At 40.9% G+C, this 22,924-nt stretch overlaps 1 long non-coding RNA gene across 1 annotated transcript; it reads left to right on the forward strand.

Annotated features, from left to right (window-relative positions):
* The first annotated feature begins 3,243 nt into the window (after positions 1–3,243).
* On the forward strand, positions 3,244–20,418 carry LOC111868304. The gene is made up of 5 exons (XR_002843486.2): positions 3,244–3,400; positions 8,078–8,209; positions 15,138–15,294; positions 16,828–16,952; positions 19,392–20,418. It is a non-coding gene; the product is annotated as an uncharacterized LOC111868304 (long non-coding RNA).
* The last annotated feature ends 2,506 nt before the right edge of the window (positions 20,419–22,924 follow it).

Below are 22,924 nucleotides of genomic sequence, written 5' to 3' on the forward strand. Positions count from 1 at the left end.
TCTAACAGAAGTGAGTCATCATCATCAGTAATCTGTCAAGACGACAGGTCCGTCTCTTCCAAAACAATTCCTCCACTTAATGCGATCTAGAGCTTTCTCCTTCAAATGACAGTATCCTCTTCTGTCCACAAGGTCATCCAGCATCTACTTACGTCTTCTTCCTCGTCTTCTTGTCACTTCTATCCGCCCCTCTATCTTTCCTTCGATAACTTCTTTTAGAAGGCAGTTTCTGCGTAAAACATGACCAATCCAATTAGCCTTCCGTTTTCTTATTTCGTGTAGGATATTCCTCTGCTCACTGACTCTAATTAACACTTCTTCATTTCTCACATAATCCTTCCAACTGATCTTCTCCATCCTTCTCCAACACCACATTTCANTCGAAATTTTCATTACTTTTGTTTTTTCCACATTCATTTCCATGCCATAGCACCTTCCAATTTCAATTAGTCTATCAATCATGCCCTGTAGCACAGTTTCTTCCTTAGCCATTAACACAAGGTCATCTGCATATTTCACAGTTTGAATAATTTGCCCTCCTACTTTGAAGTCACCGAGCCCATCCAGAGCTTCCTTGGTAAGGCATTCGCTGTACAAGTTGAACAGAATTGGTGATAAACAGCATCCTTGTCAAACTCCTCTTCCAATCTGCAGAAGTGAGTACCAGGAGTTAATTTAATAATTTTCCTGGGGAGTAAAGCGCAGCCGGCGCGTAAGACTGTCAACCTTACCGCCAACTTTGAGCCAATTGTCGAGTTAATGTGGAACCCTCAACGTCTCACAACCCTATGGGTTTCATGGCCTGTTACAGGGATAGTTTTACCATTACGCATAAGAATAGGATTTGAACGCCATGTGCAGATCGCGGACCGGTGTACGCCTTGGAAAATTGCCAGTGGTGCTGAGAACCTTGTTTTGCAGGCGCTGCAATTTCAATAGATGGGTGTCTGCCGCAAATTCCCAGACGGGACAGGCTTAAGTCATAACAGATCTAATGAGTGCTTTGTGGAGGGTCAATTTAATGTTAGCTCTCAATCGCTCACTTTTGAATAGGGAATATACTCTAATGAATGTTCTGAAGGCATTGGCTTCGATCATTTCTACGTGCAATCTCCATGTAATCCTCTTATCGAAGATTACACAGAGATATTTTGCACTATTTACAAATGGAATATTTCTCCCTTTCAATGTAAAATGAGAAACATGTGGACGACCACTGCGAGGGAAGTATATCCCCTGAGTCTTATTTTAATTAATTTTGATATTCCAGCGCTCACTAAAGGTCCCATTTGAGCTGAGAACACGCTGGATTTTTGAAAATAAAACCTTCCTTGCGATCTGTCGCATACAGACAGGTGTCGTCCGCAAGGAGGGCCAGGTGAACGCCATGTGTTTGGAGGCATCGTTTATATACAAACTGAAAAGGGACTTGAAAGGATTCTGACGATGGTGTATGCTGTACTTTTTTTTGGACTTTATCCATCGTCTGGTATATAAATGACAAAAAAATATAACGTTTCAGAGACTGGATCTGACTCCGTCCTCAGGTGGATGGGGCAGGGTAGACCTACTCAGTTTGGCCCGTTAGAAAGAGTAGTCTTAATCACTGGATTGTACAAACTGAAAAGAGTTGGAGTCAGGATAAGGGGGTTTTTGTCTACGGTTTCGAGTAGACCTAAAGTCATAAAAGTCAAAGTCACATTGTGACTGAGCACACTAGATCATTGAAGGTCGCAGTGCGAGGGCCGGTTTTTATGGTTCACCCCCCATACTTACATTGTGACTGACGGTCAGTCAGTCTGTCTGTCTTGGTGTCGAGACCTGTCTGGAGCCCATGACCAGATGATTCTTCTTGTATGAAAGTTACTGTCCTGTCTTTGCGGGCGCCCTCTCTGACAAGATATCGGGTCTGTCATCTGTCAGCCGAACTTGATAATATTAGATCCATTGTCAGTATGTACACTTATTTACAAGGCCTCTGTTAGCTCAGGCTCATTACGGCAGACTATGCCCTATTTCTAGTAGTATTCGCTACAAGGGCAATCTAGTTACATGAACGGTCATATGCCTGACCGCCGCCAAATATAAGCCACTTATACTTTATATGTCGGAATTCGCCTTGTCCAATCTTGCGAACATTCCCGTTATCATGATGTTGTATGACTTCTGCTTTTTGCCTGCATAATTTTGTTATACGTGTATAATAATAAACGTATGGGATTTTAAACGCCATGTGCAAATCTCGAACCGGTGTGCATCTTGGAAGATTGCCAACGGTGCAGAGAACCTTGTTTTGCAGACGCTGCAATTTCACTGGTTGTGTGTCTGCCGCAAATTCGTAGGCTGGACTAGCATGTCATTACGGATGTAGTGAGTGCTTTGTGGAGGGTCAATTTAATGTTAGCGCCCAGATGCTCAATTTTGAATGGGAAATATACTATAACGAAAGTTTTGAAGGTCTTGGCTTGGATCATTGTTTAGGTTCGATTGTTGCTTATGTCCGAAAGTGTAACTTTACTTGTCGACAGCTGTATATGCCGAAGTAATAGAGGCTCTAAAGAGGCAGAGTTTCCCTTCTCTCGGCTCTCCTTGTGCAGGTGGCCTCATCTGCACCACATACGTCGGAATTGCGGTTATACGTAGTTAGTGGTTATACTAGTCAAGAACGGCTAAATCGTTTGGTCCCCGTTGGTCCTCAATTTTAATTTAAGTAGCTTTGGTAACATACAGTTTTATACTTATTCGGTATGTAATTTCATGACACTACAGTAGACTCTCGATTATCCGCGGTAATGGCGGGGAGACTTGGCGCGGATAATCAAAAACATCGGATAAACCGAAGTACACATATACAAGCCAGATATACCGGTATAAATTTAACATCGTTAATTTTTTACACCATAAAACGCTACTTAAGCTTACCTTTTGTGATGCAGGCCAATGGTTCTTCATTATAAAGCTTCTGAAGTACGGTACATAGCCTATTATAGTTGAAACTGTTCTATTGTAGATTTATACACTGAAATACACCTACACTGTAATTTTAACCACACTAATATCCTAATGCCGTAACACGAAAATAATTGAATCTAATACCATTATACAGTACTGTGCACTAAAANTTAATCTGGACTATTTGTAATGTACTTATACCGAAGGTCTTGTTTTACTTGATAATCCGTGGTCATGCTATTGTCATATATCCGTGCTCACCCTGCTCTAGCCACCGGTAGCAATATTTTGCGTGTGTAAGTGGGCAGAGTGCGACAAGGGTAGCCATATTGAATTTTGCCGTTGTCCAAGGCGTTTGCTGCTTTGTGATATGAGTTTTTGAGTGTGCCGCATTTTAAAGAAATCTGGTCAACGTTGTTTATGTGCATATTGCCAGAAGTTCGTGACCGTAAGTACTTCGTTTCCAGGCCTTTAATATATGTAATTGTTTCGGAAGGAGTAGTTAGGAAATATTTCATTATACTTAGTAATTTTGGCAGTATGTACGAGTAGTTTGGCTGTAGTTGTATCCTACAATTCTTTAGTTCCTCGTGGTGGCGTTGAAATTGTGTTTTTGTCGGATGCAGATACATGCAGAAATAATCCCAGCTGGGATAATTGTACCGGAACACCGCATTCACATTGTGTTAACTGCGGGTCTAAAGAAGAGTAGTCTCCTGGATTGTAATGCTGTTTAGTTCGTGGAGGACCGAATGTTTCGGTGCAATATATATGCCCCGTCTTCAGGATTTGAGAGTAAACAGAGAAGACCCAGCAGGTGAAGGCGGCAAGCTCAGCTCATTTCAACTTGTGTCCTTTTTTGTGATTTCTTTCTTGGCCTACTCTTTGATTCTGAAGATAGAGGTGATATGGCTCTCCGAAACATCAGGTTGCCTTTGAGCCTCACCGTCTTACAACTCAGAAAATGCCCTCTTTCATGGTTACTGCAGCAAGAACCACATAATCCCAACCCGGCTTTAATGTTTTAACATATTTTCAGTGCTACTTCTCGTATATAAGATGCACTGTGCCTTTTGGGATCATTTTTGAGGAACAAACTCAGCGTAACCCAGAAATGCAGCAGTTTAATGTAATATTGATATTGCAGTGTCACCTATCAGTGTATTTGAAGTAATCTTACTTTACAAGGGGGACAGCCATGGTCTGTGAATATGATGAGTGGTATGTGTGTGGACCTTCAGTGATTTGCTCATTGTCTGTACCATTTATAAGTCTGCTTTTACCGTTTCTCACGGTCTCTTCGCTTTGCAGATTTCTTATATTTTTTCTTCTACCCTGAAGATGGAGGCGATACGTTCCTCCGAAACGTCGGTTAACACCACATATACATGGTGCCAAATCCCAGAAGACTGCTTTCTTCATTTATAAGTAAAGTTTAATGTTTGGTGCCCATCTTTCTTCAGGTGAATTAATTGGGTTGATGAGGCAGTTTTTTGAAGCAGTCTCTTGATTCAGTGAGGCTTTTTTTATATTGCTAGTGGGGTGGGACTAAGTCCCTTATACTGCGGCCACTTCTGGCCTATTGTACCAGCCCCAGATGATAGGTGAGGGTGATTGTGGAGCAATTGGTGGAATGGAGATTGGCAGGGGAAACCGAAGTACTTGGAGAAAACCTGCCCCAGCACCACTTTGTCCACCACAAATCCCACTTCTCCAAACCTGGGCCACCGAGGTGGGAAGCCATCGACTAACCGCTTGAGCTATGGCACAGCCATTCGGTGAGGCTTAGTTTTTAGAGGTTGTGGCTTGGTTGTGTGCAAGTCGGAATTATGTTGTCATTTGCGCACCGCATGAAGTCATGAGGGTGAAGTTGTTCAGAATTGTCAGGTCTGAAGAGGTTTGGTTCCATTTTTGCATTGTATCAAATAATTGTGTGTCATTGTGTCCCCATTTTCAGAATGGATCATATGTTTGGTTTTTGTTTTATATAGCCATACCACCTCTGTGTTCTAGTAGTCAGAGTGCCTGGCTACAGATCCAGAGGTCCGGGTTCGATTCCCAGCTGTACCAGATTTTCGGAGAAATAGTGGGTCTGGAACGGGGTCCACTAAGCCTCATGTTGATAGTTGAGCTATTTCAAGGAAATAGTGGCTTCGGTTAGAAAATCGAAATTAACGCCCATGGGGATTCACTGGTCTGACCACGTGACACCTTCTATCCGCTAAAGATGTCACTAACTTTGCTGACAAGCTGCAGTCTCTTAGTATAGTTCACTTTCAGACTAAAGCCACAGAGTTTTTTTTTTGTTTTGTTTATGATTCTTTCCTTTATACCATTTGCATCTTGTCAGAGAAGTAGTTGTTTATTGGTAAATAGATAATATTTGGAGGTTCATTAATCTTGCTATGAATCTAGTATAGGTGAAGCTAAAGTTGTCCCTGTATTTAATTAAGCACCACCCCATAAAGACATACTGGGGAGTGGAGGAACAAGTCCATGATGGAGATGGTCATCTGCACTCCCAGGCAGCTTTACCCTGAGGGAAAGAGTCTGCAGTGCTGACTGATTAGTGGGCTGCATGAGCCCCAGAGCCGGTCTGGATACTGTGGACTAGAAGAAATCTGGAACTGAACCGAGGCTGTCCAGCCTGTAGGCCTCTGCTGTACGGCTTGAGCTATGCATGTTCCCCATTAATTGGGGGATAAAGTCTGCTTGCTCTCTAAGCATGGTGGTTGATATGATTTGAAATATCAACGGGATTCAGTGGCTAAGAAGCTTGGGCATTGAAAGCTGTAAATCTGAGGTCTCTTTCTTTTCTGTAGATGAATGATTTCTAAACATTGATTTTGAATTTTGGAGGAGGTTAATCTCTGTCTAGTTGCTCTTCCTCTTTTGTTTGGAGCAGTTTTTCATTATACGTAGGTCGTACCAAACGTCGTGAGCAACTTTTTTTTGCATGCAACCTGGGAACCGCAGACAAAAGAGAGTACGGTTGTAGATGGAAGAAGCTGTTGTGTTAACCTTGAGTGTCTTGTGAGGTCAATAGCTTGCATCACATGACCAGTATCACTCCTAACAAAATGGCCAACAACGATATATCGTTTTGCCAGTGTGCTGTCATCGAATCTCTTGTGAAAGAGGAAATCCCTGCTGCAGAAATTCACCAGCGACTTCAGCATGCTTATGGAAGTGTGTGCATGGGTGCAAGCAGTGTTCGAAATTGGGTGAAACATTTTAAAGATGGGAACACCAGCGTCGAAGATGAGCCTCGGAGCAGTCGTCCTCGAACACCCTCAACTGAATGCAACAAGGAAAGAGTGGATGAGATCATTCAAGATGACAGGCATGTGACTGTGGACCAATAGCCCGAAAACTTGGAATAGGGCACAGTGCAGTACAGGAGATGATTGAAAACTTGGCTTATAGGAAAGTTTGTGCTCGTTGGGTCCCGTGGTTATTGACCGAAGACCACATAGGTCAGCGAAAAGCCATCACCTCAGAACTGCTGCAGAGATATCAACACGAAGGCGATGATTTTTCCTCTGTATTGTGACAGGTGACAAGAGCTGGTTTCACCATTTTGAGCCTGAAACAAAACGGCAGAGTATGGAACAGCACCATTTGCATTCTCCATCAAAAAAGAAGGCAAGGACAGTGCCATCGGCTGAGAAGGTGATGGGTACAATCTTCTGGGATTCAGAGGGGTTCTGGCCGAATTCCTGGAACCTGGGCAAAGTGTCAATGCTGCTCGTGTTCAGATGCTGCACAAGCTCTGTCGTCCATTGTGCGGTAAACATCCAAGACGAAACATCATCCTGCACGCCGCTCACCTCACATAGGAAGCAATTGTAGAGATGGGGTGGGAATTCTTCCACACCCCTCCTATAGCCCTGATCTGGCACCCTCCGACTACCATCTTTTCAGATTTGTGAAGGATCAGCTGCGTAGATATTTTGAGACAAGGGAGGCAATTCAGAAAGCAGTGCGTCAGTGTCTTCGAATGGCTGGAATGGAATTTTACGGAAGGGGAATTTTCAAACTCCCAGAACGCTGGGAGATGTGTACAAAGAAGTGGCGATTATGTGAAAAAATAAAGAAAGGTCTGTAGATTGAGGTGGTGTATTTGGTTTGTCAATAATAAAGCATGTTTACAAAAAATTGTTGCTCATGACTTTCAGTACAACCCTCGTACGATCAGGTTGAATGCCAGTATGACACCAGTTATATAGTACAGTGAAGTCTGCATTTAAGAATTTTCTAGCAGGCTATTATGCACCCTTTTGCCTGTGCCAGTTTTGTTGCAAGTGCACTGAACAGCCACAGTCAGCTTGCAAAATGCAAGGATTGAATGGGGCAAAGAGGGATTTAACATTTAGATGCAGAGGTTTGGCTAATAGAAGGTGAATTCAAAACTAAATGAGTGGAAATCTTGAATCAAGAAATATTAAGTGGAGATTCCACTGTTGTGACGTTTTCTAAATCAAATTTTTCTGAATGAAGGGCTGTACGTTGTTAATGCACTGCAGATAAAAAACAAAAATTTTGGTCACATTAAGATGTTGCCATATACGGATGTATATCTTACAAAAGGGTTAATTAATTCCATCCAGTGTGACTGATGAAGTTTTTTTAATCTTTTACCCATTACACGTTTTGGTCTTATATATACCATCTTCAGAAGGATATCAGTACAGTTAGAAACCATTATTTTAATATGTTTTGTGAATATTGATATTTGCATACAATGTCGTAATGCAATGTACAAATCTAATGTTTTTAACAACTACAGCGGCTTCTAGCAACATGTTAAAATATTTATTACAGTTAGTATATTTAAAAATGTTAAAGTTTTAAACCATATTGGTTCGTGTCCCTTCTATTTCCTCTCTCCGAAGGAAGTCAAGCATCCACCGCCTGTGGTTCTGTTGTTTGGCGAGTAGGATTCTTCAGTGTCCTGTTGATGTTCGAGGCGCACTGTATTATAAATGTTGTTACAAATCAAACTGATGTATATCTGTTTGGACTCCTGGAGTTGTATTTATTAGAGCCTGCTTTCTGTCAGTGTGATATTATCATAACAAATCCATGTTTTAAGTGATTTTAAACAACTTGTCTCCGTTTGCAGCTGAAGATAAAGTAAAGCCTGGCTCACCAAGTGACAAGCTGAATTCAGCTGCAAAGAAGAAGGTAGTGATGGCACAACTTTACAAGGGTAAACCAGAAGCCCGTGATTTATCTGAGTTCGACATAGAGCCAGGTGAGAGAATGGTGATGTACACAGAAAGCTAAGCCACACTATAGACACTGAGATGGTGTCTTGCAAAAACTGTGACTAATATAAGACTGCATTTATTACTCCACTTCAGAAGTTAAGAGATGTCCTTTGTTAGAATGTAATTTACTCTTAGCTGCCCATTGCATTAACCTTTAACATACGGACTTTTAAATTGCCAGAAGCCCTGTACAGATGGAATTTAAATTGCCCTAATTAATTAACATTGCAAACATTCAGAAGAAAATTCATATTTTCCGTTTCATGTAGCATAGAAATATGAACTATAAGGTACCTGAAAGACAATAAAATTTTCTACATATACACAAAAGAGCAAGTTTTACAAATGAAAATTAACTGTGATTATTTTGTCATGAAATGCAAAATATGATCTTTATTATATATGTTATGAAATTCGAAAGGACTTACCTGTTGTTTTTTTTCTACCTTGAATCAAGCTGATATTGTGAATATATTCACACTATATAGAATAACATTTTGTTCAGACTGTACGCGAGTTTGAACTGCGTCACTTCACAGTTTACGATACCTCACACTCTGATGCGCGTGTGCCACTTCTCGAAGCAGTCCACCACACACAGGCACATAGCCCAACGTCACACTTTTCACCATAGTGGAGCGTGCTTTGTTTTTCTTATTTTGAGAACAAACATGACAACGTCTTTGTTACCCTTTGGTAGGCCAGTGTTGTGAATGTTTCGCCTCCAGTTGACTCAGTTGGGCCCTAGATGAACTTGGCCTCCCCTGAGAAATGCCACACTGTGATATTTGCCTCATGTGAATGAAGAATCAAATCCTGCACCAGTATTTCACGGAATTTTTTGTGTGTCATTTTCCCACCACATGACTTGCATAATAGATATGCATTTAGAATAGTCATATCTAGAAGGTGGAAAAACCATTTCTTTGTCCACTTCCATGTCCTCTGAGCAATGCCATAACTGTTTACCATCCTGTCAGATTTATCCACAAAGCCCATTTGTGCATTGTAGTCTTCAATTACATGGGGTTTGAAAGCATGGCCAGATTCATCTCGGAAGTTGCCATCCAATGGAGGAGGGTGCATATTCATCAGAACATACACCTCACACTTGTCTTTCCAACAAACAACACTTAGATGTCCCTTGACTCTTGTAACAATATCCCCTTTTTTCAATTTCATTGACTTGGGCCGAATTTCTTGTGGCATTCCACGCCTATCCTTGCGAACGGTGCCACATGAATTTATTTTCCTGTCTATAAGATGATCAAATAATGTAGGAGAACTGAAATAATTGTCCATGTAAATTGTGTGTCCCAGGCTTTCTACTCTTCGAATTAGCTGGAGAACAGTGCCATGTGTTGGTGTAATTTCTTCTGTCCCAAGTTGCCTTTGTTTGCCTAAATAAACTGTCATGTCATAAGTATAGCCAAGAACATCGCAAAGTTTGTAAATTTTTATACCAAATCTTTTGTCTTTCTTTGGAATATACTGACGAAAAATCACTCTTCCTTTGAAGAGCACTATGACTTCATCAACAGCAAGATGTTCTGATGGATTGTAAAGTTCACAAAATTTGTTGTTGAGATTGTCAAATATCTTCCTAATTTTCCAGAGCCTATCATACTCTGGGTCATCTCAATTTGGAGGAGTTTCATTATTTTCAAACTGCAGGGATCTCAAAAGTGTACGAAATTGTCTCATACCATGGCGTTAGGGTAGAATGGAGTGTAGTATTGCTTATCTCTTGACCAATAATCTTTGAGGGTGTCCCATTGATCGTGGCCCATTTGAATTATTATTGCCAAATATTTGTACATTTCTTCAATTGTAACGGTAGGCAGTTGAACAGAAGGGCCTGGAGCATCTTGGCAGGCCATAAATTGATGGAAATATCTGTTGGTTTCTTGTAACAAGATTTGGAATATTTGTTGGAAAAACAGAATGAAAATGGAAAAGGGAGAGGACTGCATTTATACTGGGAGCAGCTGATCTGTTGATTCCACTCGGAGGGCCAATGAAGTCAAGTACCTTTTGCGAATCCTCGGGTCTTCTATCACGAAACCTAATTTCTGTTTCCTCTGCCTCATTACCTGATGATGATGATGATGATGACATTTTCACGAAGTTCATTTAACTCTTTGAGTTCTTCTAACTCTTCATCAGATTCCGTTTCCATCAATATTTCCTCCAGTTCTTCTGCATCAAGAAGTTTTGAATATCAGGCACGTTTTTGAGGTTCCATCTTGGGGGAGGGGTGTTTCCAGTTAAATCGAATAAATTAATTTGATTGACAAAGTGAGACTCTCACCTGTTAGTAATACTCGCAAAATAGTGATGCAAAGTAATTATAATACTAGTCGAAAAGAGTGCCAGTCCGACACTGATACCGAAAGTCACAGTGACTATTCCTGTTACTCACAAAGTAATACGGGCTCAGTGGGTTTATACCTCTTCCTAGACACAAAATAAAAATAATATATAAAGAAATATATGACAGTCTGACACTAACTTTTTAACTGATAAAAAAATACTAGACAATCCAACACTGACTTCCTAACTGATAATTTGCCACTGAAAACCAATCCTCGAAAACTTCACACTTCCTTGAAAGCTCTGGAAGCACTGATGAATATTTCCTCTTCTGTTCTCAGAACAAAGCTGGGCCATATTTGGCTGACCAAGTCATAAAGTCATATCTAAACGTAAATAGTATCGAAACCAGTACACTGATAAACGATTTCATTCTTCAGAGCTAACAAATGAACTTCTGACATAAACTTGCGTGAGTTTGTTTTGGTTTCAAACCCAAGGTCAAACTGTCAGCACTCCCAAAGAGTGCACGTGTCCTGTGTCATATACAGGGTGTTTCACGACTTTAGGGCATAACTGCAGAAGGTGATTTCCTAGGTCTTTGTGATCAACAAAGTTCATATAAACATGTGTCCAATTTTGGATGGTTACGGAGTTATTACCGTCTTTTCATTCCTGTACACGCCCTCGTGTGAACCGCGTCTATTATCTGGCAGGTCGCTATTTTTAGCCAGCTACAGACAGAGCGTTCTCGTTATCTCAACACTTGAGAGGTACCTAAGGTGTGGTGGGTTGGTATGTAAGGCCACAGCTAGTGTGGTGGCTGCTGGTGTTCAGAACAGTTCTCATCTTGGTGCATCTGTTATGTTCACAATGCCATTTACATTTTCAATTGAGGAGTATGCAGATATGATTTATGTGTACGGGTTTTGTGATGGTAAATCGTAGAATACCGAACCGGAGAGTGTTTACTGGAGTTTACCAGGCATTGCAAGATACTGGTAGACTTCCCAGCGTTTGTATTGCAGCCGAGCGTGGTGTTAATGAAAGCGTCAACAAAGAAGGCATGTTCGTATAGTACACCGCAGTCCACATGCGAGTACGCGAAGAATTTCCAGCCAGGTCTCCAGACTTAAGCCGACTGGATTATTGTGTGTGGGGATGGAAGAAAGCACTGGTTTACAATGTGAAGTTGGCAACGTGAGATGCTTTGCTCGGTCACATTCTGGACGCCGCTGACCACGTAAGAAACAGCCAGCTGAAGCTGCTACATGCTACCCGCACGGTTCACAACCAAGCGGCAGCCTGTGATGCGGCCGGTGGTGGCATTTTCGAAAATCAGCTTTAAGCACCAATAAATTCAAATTAAAGGTAATTTCACGAAGTTAACTTTATATTCATACTTTAAATATATCATGTATTATGCTGGTTTATTATTTTGTTCTCTTTATTGTCCATAATCATTACCTTCTACTCTGAGTTTAAAACGGTCATAACTCCGTAACCGTCCAAAATCGGACACATGTTTATATGAACTTTTTTTGATCACAAAGACCTAGGAAATCACCTCCTGCAGTTATGCCTTAAAGTCGTGAAACGCCCTGTATATATAACATTTGGCGAACTTGGGTTGCTGCTTGCATCATATATATCCGACATTCGGCCGTTAAAGGTTCAAGAAGTTTGTTCACAAAGTGTTTTATATTGATGGATTCTTTTATGCATGGTCTTACTTAATTAGTTGTGCTGTTGCTTATGTATGGTGTCCATTGTTGACTGTATTCTAATTAATAAGTGTTTGTAAGTGGCTTCTGCCAACATTTAGTTATGAATACAAAAGCATTTGCAATAAGTTGCAGAAAATTCGTTTTATTCTTCCTTGGATTTTGCATGTTCATTTTGCACAAGAGTCCCTCTTACCCACATGTTTCCCAGTTACATGTGCAGAGTGGCTACACTGGCTGTGCCTTCAGCTAATTGTTTTATTTGCTGTATCAGATCAGTGAAATTGAAGTCCTGTGAGCAGTGAGGACTGTTTACACTTCGCGGACCGCGCAGCCTTTAAAAGGTTTTTCGCTTTTAAACATGGCAGACCGTTCGCGTGTTAACAGGTTTTTAGAACACGATAAGTTGCAACACACTATACATCGCTCTGGCGCCACCTACATTGCACACAACCGCCTGCAGATGCGTGATAAGACTCTGGAATGTTTAGTTAGCAGTCAGTAACTTGACCTCGCTGTTTACTTAACCGACTATAAAGGAAAATGCTTTGCCTTCTTCAAGCTGTGTGTATCAGCCAGTAGCTAGTGGGGAGAATGGATCAAGGACAAATTCTCCTCCAATGACCTAGCTGACCTGCCTTGTGAGACGCGTAGTAATGGATTAATTGTCATTCAGACAGCGACAGTGATGGGGGACAACAAAGAATTGTGGCCACAGACAGTAGAAGTGACAGTAGCTCCGACGAAAATGCAGGTAATAACATTACGGGGACAGCAAAAAATCTAAAAAAGGTCTAAACCATGATTCAAAATTGAAATACAAAGCATTTCTGATGAATGTGGCAAAGGCCTGGGCTACAGTCCAGATGGTGGCGGCAGAACCAGGATCACACAAAGACTTAGTACGATCGGGGCCATCAACTCCCACCTCACGAAAGCCTCATGTGGACCCCCCAGGGCGACTCTTGACTGATATGCTGAAAAATACCCTCGTGAAAATTGTGAAGAGTGAACATTCCAAGGGGAAGAATACTTCTAGGCAATGCCGTGTTTACACAGTTCACAAAAAAAGGAGTATGTCTACATTTGCAAGTGTGTAATGCCACTTCACAAAGGGGAAAGTTTCCAGAAATATCACACCCTCAAGCACTTCTAGTAGCATTGGTAAGTGTTCTCCAAAAATTTTAGTTCAAAGAATTAATTAGGAGATTTTATATTAATTTTTAAAGTGAACAGTGCACAAGTTAGGGAAGTATGTTTAAAAATGCAAAGTTGGAAAGAAGTGGAAATAGAGCTGCTTGTTTTTGACCATTCTGGATAGGAAATTTATCAGACAAATGTTTACCTATATCAACTTTACCGTATGTTTTTTTAACACATTTTAATCAGTCTAAGTAATTTCATCTGTACCCCAAACTACCAGATACTTTACAATACTTTCCTCATAACTGAATGTCTACAAATAGCAGATGTACTGTCTCGTTGTACTCCAATTTCTTCTCCGGTATCTGATGAAAGCACAATTTCTTATCAGTAGTTTATAACTCTCAACTTTGAGAGAAGAATATTGGATAAAATTTTATATGAAGTTGATAGCAGCGATATCCCACGATAATTACTACAGTCAGTTTTATCGCCGTTCTTGTGAACTGGTACAATAATAGACTTCTTCCACTGATCAGGCAATTTTACCTTATTCCAAATAGAATTAATTGGCTTATGTTCCTGAGAATGTAGAAGTATGTACAGGGCATGTTTGCTCAGGGTAGTGGGATTGGGAATGAGAGTTTGCATGAAATTAGTAATGATAATGGAGTTAGAGCAGTAAACTTTGCCACTAAAAAATCTTACTGTCAAAAGTATAATGTTCCCACATCATAACACCCATACATTTACTTGGACATCTCCTGATGAGAAGATACACAATCATATCGACCATATTTTGTTAGATAGACAGCACCCAAGTATACTTGATGTCCGATCATTCAGGGGAGCAGATTGTGATACTGACCACTACCTCGTCACCTCGTCATGGCAACGGTTCGGGAAAAACTGGCAGTGAGCAAACAAACAACGCACAGAGTTCATATGCAGAGGTTCAATCAGAAATTAAATGAGGTAGAGGGTAAAGAGCAGTATCGTCTTGAAATCCCAAATAGGTTTGCGGCCTTGGAAAACTTGGACATTGAGGTGGATGTTAATAAAGCTTGAGAAACTATTAGAGAGAATATAAAAATGTCTGCCAAGGAGAGCCTAGGTTATTATGAGCTGAAGAAGCATAAGCCATTCTTCGAAGAAAGATTCCATGGTAATACCTATATATTTGTTTGAAATTTCTCCACTTCACCTAACAACAATTGGACACCAAAAACATCTGTCAGGAACTGCATGGAAGATGTCCAGATGAACACGGAAATATTAAAATCTGTGTGGAGAATATGGAGCGGAGGGCAGAAATTTGACAGATATATTTGACAGCTGACAGATATATACAAAATTGTGAGAAATTAATGTCTGTATTCAAGTTACATATTTTATATGGCTGGAAGAAAACCAGACCATACACAGCAAAAATGGGTGACATTTAGTGCAGGCCTCAAGCAACTATAATGAAATGAAATTTCTTTTTGACTTGAAACTTTGTATCACCTTGAAGTAGTGCCAGAAAAAAGGGCACACAAAACAAAAGTGTTAATGCGGAATAAGTAATACATTGATTTCAGTATTGGACAGATATGTTTTTCTTTCTTTTTTTTTTGGCGCCTGATTGAAAGCAAATAAGTGGAAAGATTTAATGAAATGCCACAAATGGAAACTTTTCATTTGTCCATAAATGTGTCTTTTAAACACATGACATATTTTGTCTGTTTTTCAGGTATTGCATGATTTAACTTCAAAGTACTTGTAGAACTGGACGACTCCAATTAAGTTTTTTAAATTTCAACATACCCTCAGACAGTGGAACCGTTGAGCCTCAAAACAAGCAGTGCCGAAGGGAAAGAAGAGGCAATTTTCTGAATCAGTTTCCAGAGGTGAGAGCTCTTGGTTATTCTGGTGATGCATTTCGCATTGAGGAAAACTTGTGTTTCCATACCTGCTCAAGAATAATTCATTAATGGAGTTAATTTTTTTTATGAATTATGTATTCTTCTTACATCTGCAACCTACTCTGTGATAGTTTAGTGTACAGTGTTAAATTATATTTCAGAATAATAATTTCAACCAAAATAAGTTAACAAAACTATCATTTCACTTTAAGACTTACTTTTGCTGTGAACAGGTATGGTCGATTAGGGAGAATAGTTGGCTTTGCAGATGTGTACATGTTCTGCATACTGGCTGACTGAATATCTTGATCAACTGGGTAGCATTCATGCTTTGTTCTAGACAGGTTACAGTTTTACATCTTGCTAAGAATGCCGTCTTCATGTTTTTCATGGTTTTATTCTGTTACTTGAGCCAGATCTTGGGAAAGTACCTAAAGTTGGGCCTCTAATCTGATTATTTAAAGCCACTGGTATATTATTTTTGCAACTAAAAGTTACAAATAAATGGCAAATCATTATAATTATTATAGTATTATGAGTTATGCTTAGAGGCCAGAGTTTACTGAAACATAACAATCTCAGTTTGAGCCATGGAGCTTCTTTATTGGGCCTACACAGATTCATTTTAATTGTAAAAGCCCATATTAAGGTACAGACATATAGTTTAGTAGAAAAGACTGCTTTGTTGTTATAATTAAACTTCATTCATATATTGTATTGTGACATGTCAACCCGTTGTGGGGGTGACAGAAAGTGGAATGAGTTACCAGGAAGACAGACGCTTGGTAAACAGTCAGTTGCTAAATTAATGCAATCCGCTTCTAGGTGCCAGCCGGTAAACAAAGACTTCTGCACAGGCGTAATGGTGTCATACTGCATTAGTGAGTAGGGGTCATGTGACCTCTGCGTTTCTGCAAGTGACGTCACTTGTCCCCCATGGAGACCGTTGCTATGCAACAACTGGTTAATACCCTTACCATGCAATGATGAGGATGAGTTCTGTTTTTGTCATTGTCCGATTCGAGGCTACATTAGTACAGAATTAGTACTGTCTGCAACCGCCCGTGTGGAGGCGGGGTTGAACACTTCTACTGTGACCCTGCGAGTCGTAGGAGACAATGAAAAGGAAAGTCTCAAATGAGACAGTAAAATATGGTCGTGAGTTTCAAGGGACTCAGACCCGAGAAAGACTGCACTGGCATGGGCCAACGTCATATATAAAATACAGATCTGTCCTCTCGTCAGAGAGGGCGCCCCACAAAAATAAGACCATAAATGTCAAACAGTAATAAATATCTGGTCATGAGCCCCAGATGGTGCTCGACACTAAGACTTACTGTCTGACTGACTGAACGACTGACCGCCAGTCACAATGTAACTCTGACTTTTGTCTGCAACCATAATTTCACTCAGCTGTAAACATGCTATTTTATGATATTCACGAAAAGAGAGCCTGAAAGCGAAAGAGTTGGGTGACCACTGTCACTGACAGACTGTTTTGTTTTTTTTTTTTTTNAGACTGGAGAAGCTACCGACTTCAGGCCGCAGAGGAGAAATTTGGTGTCTGCCAAATGCAGTCATCAATTTTGGTAATGAATGGTGGTGTAATAGCCCAAGGAGGGAAATCAAGATATCAGTATATGGTAAGCAGCAACATTCACTGCTGTTACAAATGATAAGGAGGTAGGATAGCTCAGTTGATATAGTGATGGGCTAAGGACTTGACAGCTGCGGTTCAGTTCCTGGCAGGTGTGACAGATTTTCTCTACTTCAAAGTTTCCTGATTGGCTCTGGTGCCCAGCAGTGCCTCCTATCCAGTGGATGCCAGGGGGCTATTTCCCTGGGAGATAAAGTGGCTGATGTGTGAAGTTCACCACTCACCTCTATCTGGTGCTAAGTCAGCAAAGGTGGAGCTATACCTTCACTCCCCATATGTCTTCAACACATTAGCACTTAAGTAAACACAGGGACAACTTTATTATAAGTGATTTGGGTGGTAAGAAATTGGCGTATTTTCGAAATGGTTACAGATGCAAAAAATTTGAAAACAGCAAGAAAATCCACCATTAATCCATATTAGTTGCTTGTTTGAATATTCCGAGAAGAATTTGCAAGGGACTTACCATGCTGCAGATAATATTAGGTCAAGTAATATTTGAAGAACTGATTTCTGTAATGTAGTGCACAAAATTTCAAATGGCAATCCTTCTGTTCTGTTAAAATTACCTCAGGTTTTTTATAATGTTTGGCAGCTGGCGATATGCATGAACAATTCCGTATATGATTTTAAAGTAAACTGGACTTTATTATGGGATTAATGTGGCTGAAAATCTCAAGTTGCACAAAATTCTGGTGATAGTCTTTATCTCTGATCTGGATGTGCAGAAAAGAGAAAGCCTTCTAATCCTGTTGGGCAAACCCTGATTCCTTGGTTATCCAGCACCCAACCCAGTCGCCATATCAACCGAGCTATCCTTGCTTTGATATATGTGAAAGTAGATTTAAACTAATGTCTGACTAGATGAAATGCGCTTCGTATAGTCAGTGGTGGTCACAAAGGCTTGTTACCCTTAGTAGAAATGGGGTTACATAAAGGAGATTGTTGCATGGTAGTATTATGGAACCAGTGATGACTTCAAGAACCACCTAGGGTTGCTTCTCTTGACACCCTTGAAATGCTCAAACAGTGTCCCATTCAGCGTGGCAGAGTATTAGGCTCAAGGCACGCCATGGAAACAGGCAACCACAATTTCTGAGAAATGTCACTGATTTCAAGCAGGCAACTGGTTTCCAGATTAGCATGCACACACTGTGGAAACTTCCATTTGATTAGTTGCTCCCATTTGGAGTGGGTGTGTTTGGGCATCATTTTCGTGCATTTCTTTTCTGCCATGTCAGATAACAATATTGTTCCTGTAATGGTTGAGATGCCGTAAGAGTAGAAGACGGAAGAAGAGGAAGTTTTTCTTTGCTAGTGGCTCTTGTAGGACCTCAAATTTTGAAGACGATATAAATTTTTGTACAGCCGTGTCAGCAGAAGAAAGATACTGATTGCTCAGATGTAACGGAAGTTTATCTTTTTATTGATATATGAATTCTGCAGATATATAAACAAATACAGTACCTCTGCTAGACATTTTTTCTTTACATTGATTGTTATAATCAAAATAATCATAATGATGGAAGGAAAAGATTGTCAAGGGCACAGCACCTGTGAAATCAGCTGGCTGATTCTCTAACACCAGCAGGAGCAATCCTGTCCCAGTGGAGGTAAATTAATTGAATTCAGCCGACGATTGTAAAGGATTAGGACTAACCCAACTGCCGGCTTGTATCACAAAGCATGGGTCATATTATAGTAGTTGTTTGCATTGTTTTAGCAGACATCATGTATTTTGGTCCTGATATAAGTAAAAGATGAAGTTGTTCTTGTGCCCAACGAATTAAGCACTACGCCATGAAGCCGTATGGGGGAGTGCATGTATGGATCCACATTTTCTTGACCTCGGCCCTAGCTGGAGGTGAGTGGTCAGCTTCACACATCTCTGCCTCTTTACCCCAGGGGAAAGTGCCTTTGGTACCCATTGGATAGGAGGTTCGGTGTGTTACGAAATGTCTACTAAGGTGGGGTCAAAAGTCCTACGGTAGGATGCTAATGGGCTGGGTAAGTCATTAATGCCCGTTTCATTTAACACATAATACAGTAGTATAGCACTATGATGACTTTCACTAGCTACAAGTGCCTTGGGTTGACATAGGCCAAAGGGGGAAGGAGGAGAATATAACAGTGGGATAAAAGGGGAAGATTCTAACACTGTTGAAGAGGAGGTCCTGTTTCAAAATGTGTAGAAGCCTTGGCATGGATAGATTTGATCATGAGTCACAACGAGTGCTGAAACTAAGGATAATTCTGCTGGTGAGGGCCAGCAGCAAATCACTTCACTGCACTGCAATGCAGTGGCGTCACACATATCATCCATGGCACTTCTTTCTGTATTCTCAGCAAAGATTTTCTTGCACCAACCCTAGCAACCTAGTTGAATGTGACTTGTTTCACAAGTGTTTCCTTTCATGGTTTGCAGACTCAGCACCGTCTGGAGATCAGTGAAGACTGAAGAAAGAGACAAGTATGTGAAAAAGACACAACGTGAAGAGGAAGGGCACAAGAAAAAATATCCTGGTAAGTGATTTGCCTCAATATTCTCTAAGTCTCATCATGTGTAATATAAAGCTTTTGTCCTGTTACATTCCTCTGCTTTCTCCTGCATTCCTTTCCAGTCCTGTATGCTGTTGAATGATGCATCAAGACTGACTTTAATGCCATCTCCCACTAATGCACATAAATAGTCAATTGTGAACCTTCTCCTTTATATGCTGTACTGAACTTAACATATTTGCATCAAAATGTTAGTATTTCGAGGGTAGACATGATACACTGAGACAGACTTCCTGTTCCTTCGTGACGAGCTGTGCATTCCTGCACGGTGTCAGTGCTTGATAATTGGTCGTGTTTGGAAGGATTTCTGCACCCAGGTTGTCAAGGGATTTTAAATGCCTGCAGAGCCACTAAACGAGCTGTTTTGCTCAAAAAGTTGGTACCACAAGGACATGAAGTGGAAAAGCAAAATGTGTACTTACCAGCACAATGCAAGAAGACAAATTCTTTGCATTGTAGTGACATCTCTAAGTTTTAAAGTGTACTGTAGCCGTTAATCTTTTGGGACGGGCGCACTGGTGGAACCATGTGTGGTGTGCCACTTGTAGTTGGATAGCTGTGTGGGAAGGTGAGCTGCTACCACCAACTGGGTAAAGGTGGCCGAAGCCGTCAGCAGTGATGGGTAAAGATGGGCGCTGGTGAATTGCCTGCTAGCGATTCTGGAGGTAGTCGTTGGTGATGTAGCCTCACCTTGGTAGTAGTTGGGCACCACCCCGGTCGGGGAACATGAGACTATCATCACATGGCCCATTAATTGGGCCTTGGCTTCAACACAGATGGTCAACAAAACCGTAACAAACCCTTTACAACACTCACTTTATTGATTTTTACATATTACTTGTATTACGTAGTGTAGTGCAATTGCGCTCGGGACCTGTATTGGTCCTTTGTTCTAAGATGGAACATGTACGGTGACGTCTTTACCGTCCGAGAACCAGTTACCTGTTATGATACCAGGGATGGGGTGGTCTAGGGTTCCTGTTCAAGGATGGGTCCCTAGTGTGCTGCCCCATCCCAAATCATACCATAACACCTTTCCTTTCTCTAACCCAAAAGAAAGTAACATTTATTAACTCAATACAAACACATAATGACATTAACGAATAAAGTGATTAGTCTGAACAATTCTAGTCTACTTGCAATCACCTCCTCCTCTTATGCAGAGGTTAAAAAACCAGGCTGAGACAAACAGATCTCTATTTACAGAGTGCTGTGACTGCATAAATGGCGAACATGGTGAGGCCTAACATTTGTAGAGGTCTGTGGTCTCCCGGTCTTTGGTTGTTGGCCGCCTCAGTACCGTGGCTCCCCTTGGAGGATGGACCATTTCCTAATTCAAATAACTTGTATTGACTGTCAAAAAAAAAAGTCTCGCGGCCCTTACAGAAACCTTAAGTATACACTCGGTTTTCCTCGGACACCGCATGACAAAGCTTACAATTTGATGGTCCTCCTCCCTATCGAGTTTCCCATTTTCTAAGCTAGCAGGCGATTGCTTAGTATCTCTCCTGCGTCATAGGATGTACGACTCATCAACTCGTGACACTTATTCCGAGTTTCACACTTGGTGGTATTAGTCATCGCCGTTACATCCGTTGTTAACCCTTCACTGATGTGGCACGTTTAAAGGGCTAGCTAGTGCACGGACATAGGAGTTTTCTCACTTTAAATGCCTAAAGTGCAGAATGTTTTTATAATTGTCATAAAACCGCTAATAATTAGCGAATTTTAATGAAATTTGCACTAAAATGCGTAAAAATGAACGTGTAATATTATCATACTGATTGGATTGCGCTTTTGTACATCTGTCTTCCCGTTATGAAATAAAATGTTCAATTTTTTTAGATCTTAATCCCCTAAAATTTTATTTTGCGTAAATTATTTGTAAGAGAACTTTGGACATCCATGTCTCTCTAAATGCATTTGCGGACTGCAGCTATCATATGTCATTTTCTGAGTAGTGTGTAGGTTATTGCANGAGTAGTGTGCAGGTTGCATCACATCTCAACCTTCTGGTGCTGAATAAACAAGCATTCTCTCAATCATGCTCTGAGTGGTGTGTAGGTTGAATCATATCTCAATGGTCTGGTGCTGAATAAACAAACATTCTTTCAACCATGCGTAGTAAGGAATGAGCATTCATCCGAGGTCACACTGACTCATTATTAGAACACGTCTGGAAGCCACGATATTCATAAAGTCGTTGATAGATGCATCCAGGAAAAAATTTACTGAGCTTATCGGCTGTAGTAATCTATATATTGTATTACTATCAAATTGTTTTAGAAAACATGCATAATACACAGAAATTAGGGACGTCTGGTGACAGTTTGAGGAAGAAAACCCTGGATGTAGTCACATTCGATACAAAGGTTCGAATCTTGTTGCCTAGATACAGGAACTGCTCCAAATCCAGGTCTACTGCTCATCACTGCTAGAAATAATATTTAGTCTACAATAATATATAAATAATATTGTGACATGTTGCGAAACGAAGGACCCCTACCTCCCCAGCGGCACGTGGCGGCAATGTAGCGCTCGCGTAATAAGCGAGTCATCACCCCGCCACTCTCCCCGCGGTGACGTCACGAGCGGAGCCGAAGTTAGCCGAGCCCCCGCAACCTGGTAGCTATGCAACGCGAGTCAACAGCAGTGACGTAACAGGATGACGTGGCACTCATTACGCAACAGGCAAGCACTGCGGCTATATAAGTGAGCTGCACAGCGGCTGCGAGTTAGTTGTAATTTGACAGTTGCCGAGTTAAGTAGTAGTCGAGTGAGTGTGTTATCAACAGTTCTCCAGTCAGCCGACTACAGTTGGAGTATAGCAGCCGTTGCGGAAAGAAGAACCGGACGTGTGTGATTGTGGAATTTGGAGTGTGTGATACAGTGATACATAGCTCCCCTACTGTAAATGTGTAGAATACTGAAGACAGAGGGAACTGATTTGCGCATAGGGTTATAAATCGTGAAACCCCGCAACAGTGTTAAGAGATTAATGTGATTAGGGTTATAAAGTGTGAAACCCCGCAACTGTGTGATAAGTAATTGTAGCCGTTACTTGTAGATTGTTAAATAAACCAATTAACCATCTCTACGGCGTCTTCAGTAACCGGAAACACGTTACACTGGTGTCAGAAGTGGGATCAGTAACAAAACACGTTACAATATATTGGTTAGTTAGGCCTACCTTAGAAGTTGAGCTTCATATGATAAGCCTCAAAGCAGTCATCCAGACAGAGACCCACATCACATTCTCTGCACCAGTATACACTGTCCTTTTTTCTTCCATTCTTTGTACACACGACACACCTTCGCTGAGGCCTTGCTTTTTTTCCTGTGCCTGTCAGTCATCTCAAGAAATGTCTTTCTGTCAGTCTGGGGACAGTGTTGTCTGAT

This window comes from Cryptotermes secundus, unplaced genomic scaffold (assembly GCF_002891405.2).
Source record: "Cryptotermes secundus unplaced genomic scaffold, Csec_1.0 scaffold1115, whole genome shotgun sequence".
NCBI lineage: Eukaryota > Metazoa > Arthropoda > Insecta > Blattodea > Kalotermitidae > Cryptotermes > Cryptotermes secundus.